Raw genomic sequence first — 16423 nt, forward strand, 5'->3', positions numbered from 1 at the left:
GGAGGTGTTGATGGTTGTTGGATGGGAAAGGTGGAGCGTCACCCGTTCACACAAAGTCTCACACAACCTCGATGACAACCTCCAAAATTTCAGCCCTAACTTCTGACCTGCAGGCTCTGTCTGTCTGTGTGTGTGTGTGTGTGTGTGTGTGTGTGTGTGTGTGCGTGCGCGTGTGCGTGTGTGCGTGTGTGCGCGTGCATGTGTGTGAGAAACCCGTTTGTCCCTGACCGAAGCGTTCTCCACATGAAGTCATTTCCTGTTGTTGTTTCCACTCTCATTCTCTGGCAGATGTTTTATTCATTTCCTGGCATGTTGATGAAGTTAATGAAAGGAGAGGCGAGACGGGAATTGAACTCATCATGTTTTATGGATCAAAGACACAATGAGGTCTGTGCCTCTTTGCTCCGCTGTTTTTTCTCCCAATTAGCGGCGCGGCTACCGCTGCCGGGGCGGACGTCGGGCTGACGGAGATCGATACGACGGATGAGACAGACACCCGGGGGAGCGCTGCTCATCCGGGTGTCAGATCTGTCTGTCTGTTCTGATATTACACAATCAGCTTTATCATTGTCTGCATCATCTTCTAGCATGTTCTCTCAGTCCTTCAATCAGATCATCAAACTCACTCCTGCTGTTTCCCGCGGAGGCCGAGGAGAACATTAAAGTCTCCGTGCTGTTTTTTTTGGAGATGCAAACGTTTTTAATGAGCGGATGTTGTCGGCTAATTAACGTCAGCTGACACAGTTTTTGTCTGCGTGCTCTAAATCTGCCATTTCTGCTGTCTTAATATAGCCTGGAGTTTATTATTGCAGGGCAGGATCGCTGTGAGTGTAAGGAGTTTATTTCATTCACTCCTTTGAATCTGAACTCGGGCCAGAGGTGTACTGACTGTTTAGCCCTGCATTGGAGTACGCAGCCAGCTGTGTCATGAGCCAAATCATTTGACTGTGCAATATGGATGTTACTGGAGAATACTTCTAGAAAGCACACCAGAGAGCTCAGGCCTACCCGATGTGCAGAATATGAATAATCAAAAGTTATATCAGGAGTCTGATGAATGGGGGTAAGAACTCGAGCCCGACCGATTAATAGGTGTTAATATTAGCATATCAAGTGACTATCGGTATCAGCTCATTTTGTCGCAGATATTACAAGACTTATTCACCAGTCAAATAACATTTAATTTAAGTATTGTTGAATAACACAACAGTTGTTTTTCTGGCAGTCAGGGTGTGCTTTTACAACAAGCATCGTCTCTCTCCAGAGTGACGCACGTACATGTAGTTTATTTCCAGTTGTGCATTTGAGGGATCAACGCAATAACTGTGTATATCTATATTTATCTATCCCTATGGACGGAACATAGATCTAAGAAAGATATCAGCCGATATATCGGTATCTGATTTTTTTCCCCAGTATTGATATCGGTCCCCAAAAATCTAATATCAGTCACGCCCTAGTCAGAACACACCATCACCACCGTCTGCACTCCATTTCTCTAACATCTGCCTCTCTGCACAGATGTATCAGTCCCGGTGTTTCGGTTTAACAAGAGACCCTGTTAACTGGTGACTTCAGCCGTATTTGTCCGTAGATGTCGTAGTTACAGCAGCTTTATTGAAAAACCAAACAAATACAAAAGCAACCAGGAACGCATTTGGCTGAGAGTCACCAGTTTACAGGGTCACTGACCGAACACCGATCTCGTTTCCAACAGTTTTTCAGGTTTTCACGTCCCCTTGTAAAACAGAACAGATCCGTCTCAGATATTTGTTCAAGCATTACACAGTCGTGTAGTGTCAATGACACATTGAACAGTTGTGGATAATTACAGACTCAGTTTATCAGTTTGTCTTGAAAATTTTCTTCCATTGTTGTCCCTGCTGCTGTGTTGACTCTGTCACATCCACTCTGCCTCTAACACTGCCCCCTACTGTTCATGTGCACACTGCAGCTTGTGTCTTAATTTGTGAGGGAGTGCAAACAGACACAGGCAGACTTTATACACACCTGTACGCAGATTTGAGAAGCAGGTATATCTGTACCTTTAAAAAGCACCTGAGCTCAGAAAAGGTCAAATGGCACACTGCTGTCACTGTGTGGTCTCCTGCAGCTCTCCCCTGAACTGAGCATGCTCACAGACTGTCTGTTAGTGACACCTCTCAGTGTGAAACATGCTGCCCTGCATACATCACACTCACATTAATCCCCGAGCAAAACTGCAGTTACAGTGAGTCTGCAGAGATTAATGTGCTGAAGTCTACAGTTTATCTGAGACATGCTGAGAGCTCCTTCTGTCTGTTACACGGCTGAGCTGCTGCTGCATACATCTCATGATCAGCGCAGGTTTAAGGAGGGAACAAGGAAATCTTTTTGTCTTTTGTGCAAATTATATTTTTTATCTATTTTATTTTTTATTTTAATCTATTTCCTTCCTTTCCTCAGTTTACCAGAATAGATTCTACTTTTTTATTCTACTTCTGTTTGCAGTGTTTTTGCACTTACATTCTTTGTGCGCAGGGGTGTGTCCAGACTTTTTTGACTTGGGCACTAAGGGGTGGCATTAAGAATTATATTTGATAAGTGCTGGAAATATTTAAGGTAATATAAGTATTCAACAACAACAAAATATATAACATAGGTTAAGTCCATTTTTAATTAATTTAGACATTTTAATGTAAACATTGTCATAAAAGTCTACATATTATGCCTTTAAGAAACTGTTGTATGAAATTTATGTATTTTTCTTTAAAGCTTTGGTTCTTTTTGGTACTAAATAAGAGATTGTATAATTTAAAATACATGGAAAAAGAGTCAGAGTATGGAACTTTGGAAAACAAAATATTTAACCAGCTAATTAGTCAGCTACTGATTTATCCAGACACACAAGCTGTACTTCCTGATTCAGTTTTCTCCTCTTTAGTTCCACCTTCTCGTCCAAACCGACGGCAGAGGTCACGTTGGCTTCATCCTAATTCTTATTTAAAGTCTGTTTGTTGGACGTCAACTCATGATTTCCTGCATGAGAGCCAAACGTGCTGTGCTCTTACGTAACACCAGCACTCCTGCACCCTCATGCCTTGGCTCACTTCAACATATCTTTGCACTATACTGTGATTAGGGTGAGAAAAGTGATTTGTAATTTCCACTTCAGCTTTCATGAACAAACACTGCAGAACATTTATCTTACTCAGGGTGTACTCAGACTCTAGAAAAGCTTTTTGCCATTTGTGCTTGCTCTGCAGATGCACTCTCATGCACATCAGAACTGAGACTCAGCAGCTCTATCACTCCGTCTCACAGTTAGCAAATGTTTGCATGTAATTACAGGGAACATCACACCGCACCGCTGGGCGTCTTCCTTTTTTAAAAATGGAAACAGCTCACATAATATGGGCCGGGGTGTGATTGCAGTGTCAGCTGTGAGCAGCCAGCTGAGGCCGGCGGCCGCTCCGTGCTCCCAAGTGGGTCACAGAGCGGAGAGCTGGGGGTGAAATGGCACGTTCTAATAAAGAAACAGCTTTAGAAGCAAAAGCAAAGAGGTATTCATAGAGCTGAGACTGTTTTTTACTGAACTCTGTTTGAACACAAGTGCCTGTGCCAGCAACATTTCCTGTCACAATCAGTCCCTGTAGCATCGTGTTCCAGCAGACCTGCATCACATTTTAACTACTTTTTTATTGTTTGTGCAAACCAGATCAAGGCTTTGTGAGGACAGAGTTTTGCCTGCAGACACATGACTAACAGCTCACATACTTACAGCCTGTGACACATGTATGACGGAGGAGCAGCGGTCACAGTGAAATGTAGTGCTGCTGCTGGTCTCTGTGTTAACTCAGTGAACTGTGTGTGATAGATACTTTGGAACACAAATGGTGGCCATCTCTCTTCCACAGCAAAGGTCAACACAATGCATCATCTCTGTAAACACAGCTTTTAGCCGCTCTTGCACAAAATGATGTGACTTTTAAAAGTGCTTTATGCTGCTTGATATATGTTTTTATTAAACATAAATGTTTCCTGTTTTTAGCAAATGATGAAGAATCAAAGCTCGGTGCACGTTCAGCATGAAGCTGTCATAATGTCAGTGATAACTCTCTGGATTACTTTTTACAACAACATATATTAGACTGTTGGTAAAATAATAGGAATATACCTCAACACTTGATGTGCTCACAGGTTACAGAGACTGAAGCTTCAGTGTTTAGCCAGCTCTGCATCGGTCTTGAAACCAACTGCATTCTAACCTCTCTCCATTTTTCAAAAGCATCTCCAATATTTATCCCAGTTTTACTACATTTCTGCACATGTAGCTTACATTATAAGAGAAATGCTGAGTTTTTTTTAGGTTGGGTAGAATCAGTTATATCTGAACCAGTTCTCCTGCCCACTTCTATCACTGCGACACCTGTTGGTTTGCTGTTTTGGTCGAGGGGCAAGACGGCTGTGTGGGAGTGCCATAAAACCGCCCACTTTCTCTGGTCAAAACAAATACAGACCATTTAGAAAAAGTGCACTTTAACATAGCATTTTTGCTTAATGTCTGATGATATAGTAAGATCATTTTATGATTTAATTCAATAGAAATCTTACATATCTACATCATAAAAGTGATTAAAATTGTAAAAAAAAAAAAAAAGGGTCCTTCAAAATCTGCGCCCCGAATACATCGGCCGGATAATCACCAGTTAATTCAACACCAGTTAAACCGTCACACTGGTGAGACGGGATGTTGATACATAATGACACGCAGTCAATATACCCCGCTTGATTTCAATAGAGGAACGATAAACAATTTCCATCTATAGTACGTCAATCACTGAGACTATTTGTACTCGTCAGAATTAGCATAAAAATGACTTGAATCAGACAGCTAGGCTAATCACTGTCTGTGCAGATGTAACGCTAAAGTGGTCACACTGAATCATTCCCTCAAATCTACGATACTGTGATTGGCTGAATAGGAAGGAGACATCTGATTGGCTACAGACATTTCCCTGCTGAATGAAATGCATTTGTGAATTGAACCACAGCAGGGGAGTCTCAAAAATCCCACACACAAATGCAGTGAGGTTCACAAAAATGTGTTTTTGATGAAAACTGCAAATACTTTAAAATAGCTATCTATATCATATATTTGTGTATTTCTATTACATATATATATAAAACAATAAATATTTGGGAGTGAATCAGAAATACGTTTGTGAACAATATATTTTCATTGTGTTTTTTTTTTCACATTTATGTAGAGCGATAAATATTTGTGTGTGCATTGAAAGATATTTTTTGTGGATAGAGTCATTCATTTATAAATCACAAAATACATTTGTGAATCCTCCTGTCTGCATTCATGAATATTGAGACCCTGAAAATGTATGCTGCGTACAACACCTGGGGAACAGCAGCTGACATTAGTGTCATCAATATGATTAATATATTAATAAAAAAGACTTTCTCTCATCCATTTCACCTGGATGCACATGTTCACTACTTAGTTGAAGATTTGAGGCATCTTGCAACAAGTTTGCAGAATGCATCAAGTGAAAACTATCTTAAAACCTTCTTCTTCTGTGCATGTAGCAGAAACTACAACAGCCTCTCCAGTCTCACCTGCTGACCTCACCGTAAGGTATCAAAGACACAACCGTTTTCACCTGGATTTGATGAACGCTCGTGAAAACTTACTGAATAGCACATTCCTGCCAATAGTACCCCATCTCTCCCACACTGGCTCTTTAAGTTTGTCCCTCACAGGCTTCTGTTGAGAATTTGCAGCAGTCTCATTAACTTGTCGTGATGCCCTGTGGTGTAACTTCTCATGGTGATAAAGACGTCTGCAGGCTCCGTTCATCAGCCGTTGACCCTCGTCTCATTTGTTGTTGTAGTGTCACGTTTCCCAGCATGCCTCAGTGGGTCATTACACATTGCTGCTGTGATGGACAGAGAGTCTAACAGGGAACAAAACTGCACAGTGAGTCCGTGCTGAGCTGGCAGGGTGGCACACAGGTGAAGAACTCTCCCGATCCTCTGCAGGTTTAGCTGCGGGCCCTTTTTTCTCACCTGTCTCCCGGGTTTGACATGTCTTAAAGTGTTGCAGGATGGAAGTGTCTCACAGGGTAGACTGGTCTCAGGATGGATGTGTCTCACACGGTAGACTGGTCTCAGGATGGACGTATCATTCAACCACTTAGAGATTACCATAGGGAAAGTGAATCTTCATAGAAAATGTTTTTAAATGCCCATATACGTTGACAACAATAGACAGAGCTACTTACCTGTGTGGTCTTACCGCTCATCACAGAGGCCACCTGTGACTCACAGCTGCAGTGCCAGGGGCAGACTCTAGGAGGAGACACCAGGGGGAAACACGGTGATCATCAGGAATGAGGTAGCTCCAAAGTAGGTCAAGTTGACTGACAACTGAGGTGGAGTTATGATGCTAATATTGACACAATGGTTATCAATGCAGTATTTTATAGATATACGATTGTCATTTAGAGGCAGGGTTGGTCGTTTTCTAAAACTAGCATGATTTTAGAAGTAGCATTCCCTCTGTGCTCCCTCAAAAGCCACGCCCCTCACTTACATGCACTGAGTGTGGGCTAGTGCACGCATGGGGTAGAGAATGAGTAGGGAGACAGGGAGGCATGATTGGTTCATCAGATTGGTACCTCTTGGCAGACATTGGTCAAAGTTTTTACACTGCTTTAGATGACAGATTTTCTTCGTTCCTTTTTCAGATCACATGAGTTATTAATTTCTGTCAGGACATAAAGACAATTTCAACAAAAATCTTAAAAAGTGTATCTGGAGGAAATGACCAACCCTGCCTTTAAGATCAATGAACTAGAGGACGATCTGCACTCTCTGCTCTGCAGTTTGATAATCAGAGAAAGAGAGTCATTGTTCCGTACATGGAATATGAAACAATTGTGATTTCAACTTTTCAAAGAGTAGTTGTGTTGGCACTTACAGGAAAGAGAGCGAGGTGGAACACACAGAAAGAAGAAGTTTGTTAGCATGTGTGTGTGGATATGACAAATCAAAAGGCAACCATAGAGACCCCTGTTGGCACCGCCAGAGGTTTCCTGTGGACTGCAGAGTAGTGTTATGTCAATGGACTCTGGTGCTTTTGTAGAGAGTAGTGTCACAGCTTTTTGTGGTTAACTCATCATCTTCCTCGAATAAAAAGGTCTCTCTCTGTAGGGATCTGTTCTGTGATGCTGTCAGACACGAAGAATAACAATCTGAGCCTGTCAGGGAGAAAAACAAACAACTTTCACTCAAATAATCAACTGGAGAAAAGTCAAACTTGGAGTTTTTTTTAGATACTGTATGCTATTATATTGTCCAGATTTAAAGTTATCATAATTTCCCTTTGGTTTTTCTCAGTCACAAAATCAACAACCTTTAGTGGAAATAGTTTGTATTGCTCCTAAGGACTGAGTTGCAGCCAGTAAAGCTTTTCACAGCTAAATCAGTCTGCAAGAGCAGTGTCCTATAGTCATTTAAACCCTAAAATATGATCAAATATGGCCCTGGATAGAAAATACTAGATGTCCTCTTGATTCAAACCACATTGAAACCACAGAGTTTTAAAAATGAATGTAAGAAGAAAAAGTTTAAAAATGTCTACATTGAACGTTTGAATGTATTTTATAAGGCATTATCTGTGATTTTGAGGATTTGTCTAAGCATTCTAGTAAGGCGATGTAGGGGAAGAAAAATGAATAATGGTGAGAAAATATGATGTTAATGAGGACAGAACTATGTGGGAGTGAAATGAAGCAGCTCTGAGAGAGACGGAGCGAGAGATGGGAGGTGGAGACCGAAAAGTGGAGCGGAGAATCAGACATGAGAGTCGCTGCAGTCCCACGGCGGCAGCAGCAGCTCCGCACAAAAGACTTAATTCTGATTGTCAGCATTAAGAAGGGCTGAAATGAAAGCTGACTAAGTGTCGCGGTCACTCTTTAATTGTATTGAGTCAGTATGAATGTGTGCCGAGGATGAACATGGCCCCTGTGCTCTGAACAGTAATTAGAGAGCTGACTGAGTATAATGTGATCAGAAATCATAATCCATACGGAGCGAGCGCTAGACTGGTTTTTAAACTAGTGCGAACTAAGAAGCTTGTGTCTGCTAATGACCACGACTCACTTCACTGTGACTGATGGGGAGTTGCTGATGTGTGAGAGGAATCTTAGAGTTGTGATTCTCCCAGCATGCACTGCACTCTGATTCAAAACGCCTAAGACCTTCAATCTGTTCTCAGGGACTAAAAGGTGTTTAGACTGAAAAGTGAAAGACTTTTGCACAATTTAAATAAATAGAGTCAATGGCAAGATGTGTTTCTGCAAACAGGAATAAAAAATGTTGACAGAGATGTAACTGATGTGAAGCGAACGCACAAAATGTGCATAATTTATTTGATCGCTTGAGTTTAAAAAAAACATGTTCAACTGGAGCGACAAATTCTCTTGTGTCACGAAAGACAATCACTGGGCTGTCTTCAATTCTTCACGATTTATCTCCCTCTGCCAACAGTTTCTGTGTATTTTAAACCCTTCAGATTTTCTCCGCTGTTTCATGTCTGACTAGAAATGTACTGGACGTCTTTCTGCAGATGAATATAATTACATTTGTTCCTCTACAGTAGCGCTCTCAGTGAAATAGCAAACCAAACACTGCTGTAGTTGACCAATATGAACTAAGTATCCAACCCAAATGTGTAAATAGGAAAAATAATAAAATGTATGCAAAGCAGTTTTATAAATAGGATGCATGTGAGTACAGTTTCCTGGTGATGAACTGGCAGAAAAGAGCACACAGTATTCGGCCTGCAGGGTGGAGCTGCAGGATGGAGTTGGTGGTGCAGGAGCGTATGCTGAGGTACCATCTGTGGACGGCAGCAGGCTGGTAGTTTTTGGCAGCCGTTATCGGGGTCTTTGTTGGATCCTTCATGGATGGCTTCATCATTCTGATGTGCTGAGCAGTTTTCACCACTGAGGTACAAGCATGGGCGTAGAGGCTGGGGAGGGGGATGGGAGCGACCCCATTATTTATACCAGAGTTTTTAACGTTGATATCATTTTAGTAAAAACAAACAGAAAAGGTGCATGTTGGATACCACAGAAACGATAAAAGAAGTCCTAGGCGTCCAATATTGGGTAATTTATTAATTTTGATTGATAGAAGTTGCAAGCTAACTCCTCCACAATGTTCAAAAACCATTGGCCGCATTGGGATTTGTGCATCAGACGTTGTGGGTATTGGCAACAATTTGATTTATTAAGTACATTGGGCAACATTTACACTTATCGTGGACATTGGCAAAACTAGGATTTATATGTTGGACATTGGCAACATTGGGATTTCTGCTTCAGATGCTGGTAATGTCTGGACTTGTGCATTGAACATAGGCATTTAACAACATTAAGACTTATTGTCGATATTGTTGGACATTGGCAACATTGGGATTTCTGCTTCAGATGCTGGTAATGTCTGGACTTGTGCATTGAACATAGGCATTTAACAACATTAAGACTTATTGTGGATATTGTTGGACATTGGCAACATTAGGACTTAAGTAGGATCACACGAATGCTTATGTGTTTTTTTGTGCAGAAGTTTGTCTATTCTTGGTTGGATTCATTCTCCTCTTACACACATTTCTTAAAAAAGTTTACCTTTTTTTTTACAACTGCAGCAGTTTTTCATAGTATCCATCATTAAAATGAGGAGTAAAATATTTATGACCTTAATTTAAATCTTTTAATGGGTCATTTGTGCAGTGGAGGTGTGGTTGCAGTAACTTGTCAGGGTTGACTGAGACTGTGGTTGAGTAACTAAGTAACGCATTTCTCCCAACTCTGATAATGATGACATGCAAACAGATCAGGTGTGTAATGATTCACACATTATCAATGATGCACACTCAGAGTACAGGTGTCTCTGAGTTTTTCATTTTGTCCTGTTGGATAAGACTCTGCAGCAGAACCGTCTAATTTGCCGAGAGCGGAGCTGAGGAGTAACTCTGAGATCGATGTAGAGACTCATTAACCTTTAGCTTCATCGTGCTCTGACGGAAAACTGTGGAAAACTCTGAAAGTGAATGCCATCATGTCCGTCAATGTGGTCATCTAGACGGGTGCGGGGACAGTGATTGATTGCTCTGGTCTGTCTTCCCACAGGAGGCCGTGAGGTCGAGGATGTGTTCGAAGCCTCAGACTCTGCAGAGGTGTGAAGATGGAGCCCTGACCTCAGGTGGTTACTCCACCTCATAATACTCACCTCACAGTGAGTATTTCATCTTGTCCCTGATGTCCTCACCACAAAGACATCAGAGTGGATATAAAAACCACATCAAGTCATAAAGGATTTCGTAAAATGTCAGAGCTGTAGTGGAAGAAAGGGCAGCAGGCTCTCAGCATTTTAAAAACAAGGCCTGACAGACACGGATTCAACCTGTGGCAATAAAAGGTTGTGTTATTGAAAAGTCTGATTTTAAGAAATATCTTTGAAGAACTCTCAGCTGGTGGTGTCTCTGTGAAAACAAACTCCAAACATTAAGGTAACAAAACACAGTTAAAGTTGGGAGGGTGGAAGAGTGCTCAGTGTCTCAGCAAGAACACAGGTATTTTTAAACCTGAGAACAGAACATTCCAGTAGATTGCTTCAGAGGCGACTGCTAAACAGGTTGCAATGCAGTTTTCTCTAAAGTTAGAGACTTTTCACACATTCCCATTACGCTTCCAATCAGTAGACACCTAGAGTAGGTGGACTAAAACAACAATGGCAGACTCAAGAGTTCTGTTTGTGCTGCTCAGTCCAAGTCGACATTTTCTTGAAATTGACTCTCATTGTAGTTTAGGGTCACTTCGTGCGTAAGATAGATAGATAGATAGATAGATAGATAGATAGATAGATAGATAGATAGATAGATAGATAGATAGATAGATAGATACTTATTGATCCCTAGGGAAATTCAAAGCCTTTTTTATATGTTTTACAGTTTACTGCTTTTTGAATCATGTGCCCAATATTCTACCTATTCCAAAAGAAGAACGTTTATGAACTGCTCAGCTAGGAGTGGTTGTTTACGTAGATTTAAAACAGTTCTGAGGAAACAGAGATGCAGGTCGGCTTTCTTTCTGTAAAAGGCGGATATGGCTCAGTTGGTAGAGTCAGTCATCTCTTAACCGACACTCCTGCAGCCCATTTCTAATGTGTCCTTGGGCAAGAAACTTAAACCCAATTTGCTCCTGTTGCTTAAATGGCGACGTATGAATGTGTTTTAATGGGGTTTGTTATTTTCTAATGGTCACTTTACACAGCAGCCTCTACCATCAGTGTGTGAATATGATGTGAATGGGTAGGTGTGGCCAAGAAGTCAAAAGACTAGAAAAGCCCAATTACCATTTACCATTTAAATTACGTCACGGTTGTCATTGCCATGGGAGAAATCTATTTTTAAAATCATCCAATAAAAATTGCTGTTACTCCAGTGATTAGAGTTTTATGTCCCACCTTCTACAGATCATTTAGTGAATTAATTCAACACTACTATTTGAGCAGTAGTCCTCCTTTATCACAATTCAAACTTTTAAGTCCTAAATAACTTTCATAGTGTTGAGGAAAGGGCTTCAGACACAGAGATTCTACAGTCAGGCTTCACTGTGTGGAAGGGATCGTGTGTGAATAGCTGGCAGCGCTGTTATAATGAAGCTCATCTAGCGAGGTTCGTGGTCTGGGACGTGACGGAGCTGAGGGTTGGTATAAATAGCTTCTTTAACCCCAGATCAGGACCCAAAGTGTAACACTGGCTTTAATTCAGCTTCTCTTTCTCCTCTCCGTTGCGACTTTCCAGGAGGCGTGTTTGTAATGTGGCTTTGTGGGAGCGGATCATCAGGGATCTGCTTTTATGTCAAATTAATATTTTAGCAGCAGGCAGAGGCAGGCAAGCACACTTTGTTCCTTAGAAATCTACTTTTGAGACTCTTTTCTCTGGAAATTTGCACACTGACCCCAAAACGTCAGCTCTGCATTGTGTGCTCAGGATGACATGGTGGGGACAGGCAGCATAAAACACAACATAAATGTCCCCTCACAAAGACACAGTCTGCAGAGAAAAGCAACCAGCTGAGGAGACTGTTGGACATGTCTAGTATTATACCTGAACCGTCCCTACACTCTCCTTAAAGACTTCAACTTTCTGCTTCTTCTACTTTGTTATTATTGTTTTTTTTTACATCGAGGACATGAGGTAGAGAAAATGTTCTGTGTTAGGAAATCAGTGGAAATGTGTCATTAAGAAGATGGGATAGGACAGAAACAAACCTGAACAAACATCTGTTTTAAGAAAAGTATCAACATTATTTTTTTAGATTAAAAGCTCACACAGATCAACTTAAACCTTTTAGATTTAGTGATGTTTTAAAGAACAAGCTAACAAACCAAAATGACAAGGATAGGCTGTGCTCCTCTTGGCTTTTGATAGAAATGTAATGAAAAGTTGATCGAAAACATTAATGTAAGACATGATAAGCTATCATGTCGCTTTGGGCGCAGAGAAGTTCTGATTAGATTGGGGTTTTTTTTCAACTTTTTTTGGCACTTTATAAAATAAAACATTAATCGATTATGACTCACAGTTGTTATGTTTATCAGCTGTTCATAACTCATATCACCTTCATCCAATATAAATCCAAAAAAGCTGTTTCTTTTTTTTCACCACTAAATGACCACCAATGAGTGTGAGTGAAGCTGATGGATAGAAAATAATAAGTCAAATGTGCACCTGCTGAGTGAGAGAGCATCACTTGTGTATACTAACCAGTGTTTCTTTTTCTTATTGTGATAAATTCAGGCTGCAACGTGTTTATTTAAATGCATATACACCAGTAAGAATGAACTTGTGTTGCACAGCCCTAATGGCAGCCATGGAAACATGTTCAGCTTACATGGTCCGAGTGGTCCCAAATGAAGCCTCATAAAAGCCTCAACATGTCAGGAGTGAAAGTAGTTTAAAAGTCTTGTCAGTGAAACCACCACAACTCCATCGCTTCATATTGTTCACCTCTTCTCGGCTTCATGCACGTGTTTAGGAAGTAAATAACGACGCTCGTGCTCAGTGGTGAACTGTTGAATAGATCTTAAGCCTGGCTCACACTGTCCGATTTTTCCCCGATTGTATAAAATTCGGGGTGGTATGTCAGCTCACACTGTACGACTGAATCGTTTACAACGCCCGGCCATACCTTACGATTGACATGCTCACACTGTACGACCCGATTGTCGGGCACGGCCAAAGAGCTCACACTGTACGAGTGAAATCGGGATGAAGCGTTGACAATTGTTAACAAAGTTTCATTTGAAAATTCGGTGAAAGAGAAGGAAGTGGAACTTGTTGTAGGATAGAGGAAAGTTGATACAAGCGTAGATATATGGATACAAGTTTCAGAAAAGTGCTGCACTGATGATCTGTACCGAAAACCAAACGAAAAAACGCCTGGTTGCGTCCTGCCGCTGGTCGCCATGACTACAGTCCTCCCTTGTCTCTCGTGATTATATTGTAGTCACACACAACTTCTGCCGGACCCTTTCATGACGTAAACGTCAAGATTTTAAATTCTAAATATTAAACATGTTTGAAATAAATTGGGGCGTCCGAGACGATCGCCGGGCAGATCGGGGACGTTAAGTTTGGATCTTTGTACCGCTCACACTACAAGATAATCTGAGCAGATAATCGGGTCCGAGCAGACTGGAGCGACCCTGAGATTGTTGGGAAGGAAGAGTCGGAGCTCAAATCGGCCCGATTATCCTTCAGTGTGAGCCAGACTTAAGAGATCAATCCCTGATGGTCACTTCACACACAACTAGTCTGAGCTGCTGTCTGTGTTGTTGGAATAAAACAGAATATCATGAAACATCACAAATGATTCTGCTACACATTTTACTTTGGAGATTTTGTCTGCCTGCCAATCAGCACTGGATATCAGCCAGCTGCAGCGCAATAGAGAAAGCTTGTGCTAACGTTAGCTAGCTGTAATAAAAGGCAGCTGGGCTCCGTCCGGCATGGATCAATACACAGAACGGACGCTTCAGAAGCAATTCAGAACAACTTAGAAGTGATTAAGAAGGAGACAAAGTGTTGACATAACATTAGCAGATGTGTATTCTTGTCGACAGTGTGACTTTGACACGTTTTTAATGTGGGTTTGGTCTGACAGCGTCTCTCTCCTTCCTCCTCATTACTGAGTACCAACACTGAATCTTTTTGTTGTGGACCTTCACCGCCTACTTTAAGTCAACCAGGTATTGTTTAGGGAGGAGTTTATTTAAAATAACATCTGGACATGGTGAAACTAGAGGCGGGGGATTACAATGAACAATGAGAAAAAAACTAAACATCAGCTCCGTCGATATCAGACACAAACATGAGCTGCATTTTGAGTTTGTTTTCAGAAGAGACTTTAAACTTCCAGATGAAAGTTAGGTGAACACAATCAGCCTAAATAAAGTCTCTACTAATCAGAGTTCCTGCTAGCCTCTGCAGACAGACACACACCGTAATGACTGCTCGCTATTAAACAGGAAGCACGTCTCCCTTTAAGAAGGATGCTTCCATTAGTTTCCCATTAGTTGAAATATTATGCAAAGGAAATGAGTGCATATATCCAGACAGAGGATAAATGTGTATTAGAGCGAGCAATAACTCAAGTGCAGAGAAAACAAGAGGCTCTTACTACAGCTGAATTTTTCATTGTTATGTGGTGCATTCAAGGACCAAATGTGGAGCGAGAGAACGAGACGGAGAGCAGGAAGAGAGGATGCTTCATCCTCCTCCTCCTCCTCCTCCTCCTCCTCCTCCTCCTCCTCAGAGAGGATGAAAGAAGAGACATAGTGAGGAGGGTAATTTATGTTGTGCTTCAGACAAAATAAATCAGAGAATAAACAGGCTGTTTGTTGTGAATATCAAAGAGGAGGAGAGGAATATACATATTTAAATGAGCGGAAGGTGATTGTCCTAAGGTTGGTGTTTGGGTTAAGGTTGACTCATAAAGTCTGATCTGTGACTTGAGCATCTTACAACGACTTCTCCAAACTATCATTTTTGGGTTTTTTGGTCTAAGTTGTTTCAGCACAGCTTGACATTGGTGACAAACATCAGAGGAACAGTTCAAACATTTGGGAAATCCAGTTATTGGATTTCTGTGTGATGCTGAGATGAGAGGCTGGATGTCCGTCTGATGTCTGATGATGTGTGATAAATCTGGAGCTGGACTCTAAAATCTGCCTGCTGTCAGCTCAAGTCAATGTTTTTATTTTTTTTATTTTTTTTTTATAAAAATGAGCCTAACTTTGATGTCTGACAGGATCCTCTGCTCCACCATATTTTTAAAAGTGAAAAGCATTGAAGGCTGCGTGGGGTCATGTGTGAGGTGTTGACTTGTGGTTACACAGTCTGAGGCCTGTGTTTACCAAAGTGTTAACTTCAGAAGTTCTGCGTTTTTTTTAAAGTATTTAAAGTGGATTTCTTCATATCTGCACAGCACCAAAAATGAAAAAATGTGTTAAATGTTTTTTGACTGCAGCTCACATGACTTTTGTCTCTAGCTGCCAACAGCAGCGCTGATTCTACAGTCAGCTGGCCCCGTCCACCCAGTGTCCATCTTAACTATGTTATAAATAATCAGTACACAAAATTACAAAATGTAATCCTTTTTTATTTCCAAAGCTCACTACTGAGACCATGTGTACAGTATTTGGTGGCAAAGAACAAGTTGACTGGTTATAAAAGTGTATCTTTGTTCTTTGAGCTTGTTGTAGTTTAGCTAACAAGTTGACTCCCGGCAGTGCACACATGACTCTGTTAGCTGCTCTGCTAGTTAAGCTAACTAATGTTGAATGACAAAGAACAAGCACCAAATGTGATGCTAGCAGAGGCTATGTTATTCAAGTGACAACAAAGAAACACAAACTAAGCAGTCTTCACATAGAGTGGCCTCTATGAAAAACTGAAAAGTCTTCTACATTATGACCAAGATCCTTTTTAAAGATTATGTTCAGCTAAAAATGTGGTCAAACTGCTCTCAATCCTTTCATCCAGGGGATTGTGCGAAAGAGAATAAGTCTCAGTGATTATCATCTGTTGTAGTTTCAGAGTCGGGGTCATTCTCACGCATTGAAAACATTTAGTTTTTACAGCTCTGGCATGAAAGCATCATTCCACTTACGCAGCACAAAATGTTCCACGGCAGCTTGCAAAGATGGATTGTGGGTGCTTGTAGCTTCAAGAAAGTTGCATCATGTGCTCCCTGCTATCTGCTCCGTGTCGAGGTCTGAGTCCCAAAGCATGTAGCTCTAATGATATTCAGACACAAACGCGTGACCGTGCTCTGTGCAGTTTGCTCTTGTTTAT

The 16423-nt window shown here is 41.2% G+C and overlaps 1 protein-coding gene across 2 annotated transcripts in view; it reads left to right on the forward strand.

Annotated features, from left to right (window-relative positions):
* Window positions 1-16423, forward strand: part of lrfn2b (leucine rich repeat and fibronectin type III domain containing 2b) — a 153064-nt gene that overhangs the window by 71046 nt on the left and 65595 nt on the right. Inside the window, exon 3 of one of the 2 annotated variants that reach the window (XM_065963729.1) lies at window positions 10191-10296. The gene's annotated coding sequence lies outside the window, so the exon portion shown is untranslated. The remainder of the gene's footprint in view (window positions 1-10190; window positions 10297-16423) is intronic. The other variant, XM_065963730.1, reaches the window with a different exon arrangement.

The sequence above is a fragment of the Labrus bergylta genome, chromosome 15, assembly GCF_963930695.1.
Source record: "Labrus bergylta chromosome 15, fLabBer1.1, whole genome shotgun sequence".
Lineage (NCBI taxonomy): Eukaryota > Metazoa > Chordata > Actinopteri > Labriformes > Labridae > Labrus > Labrus bergylta.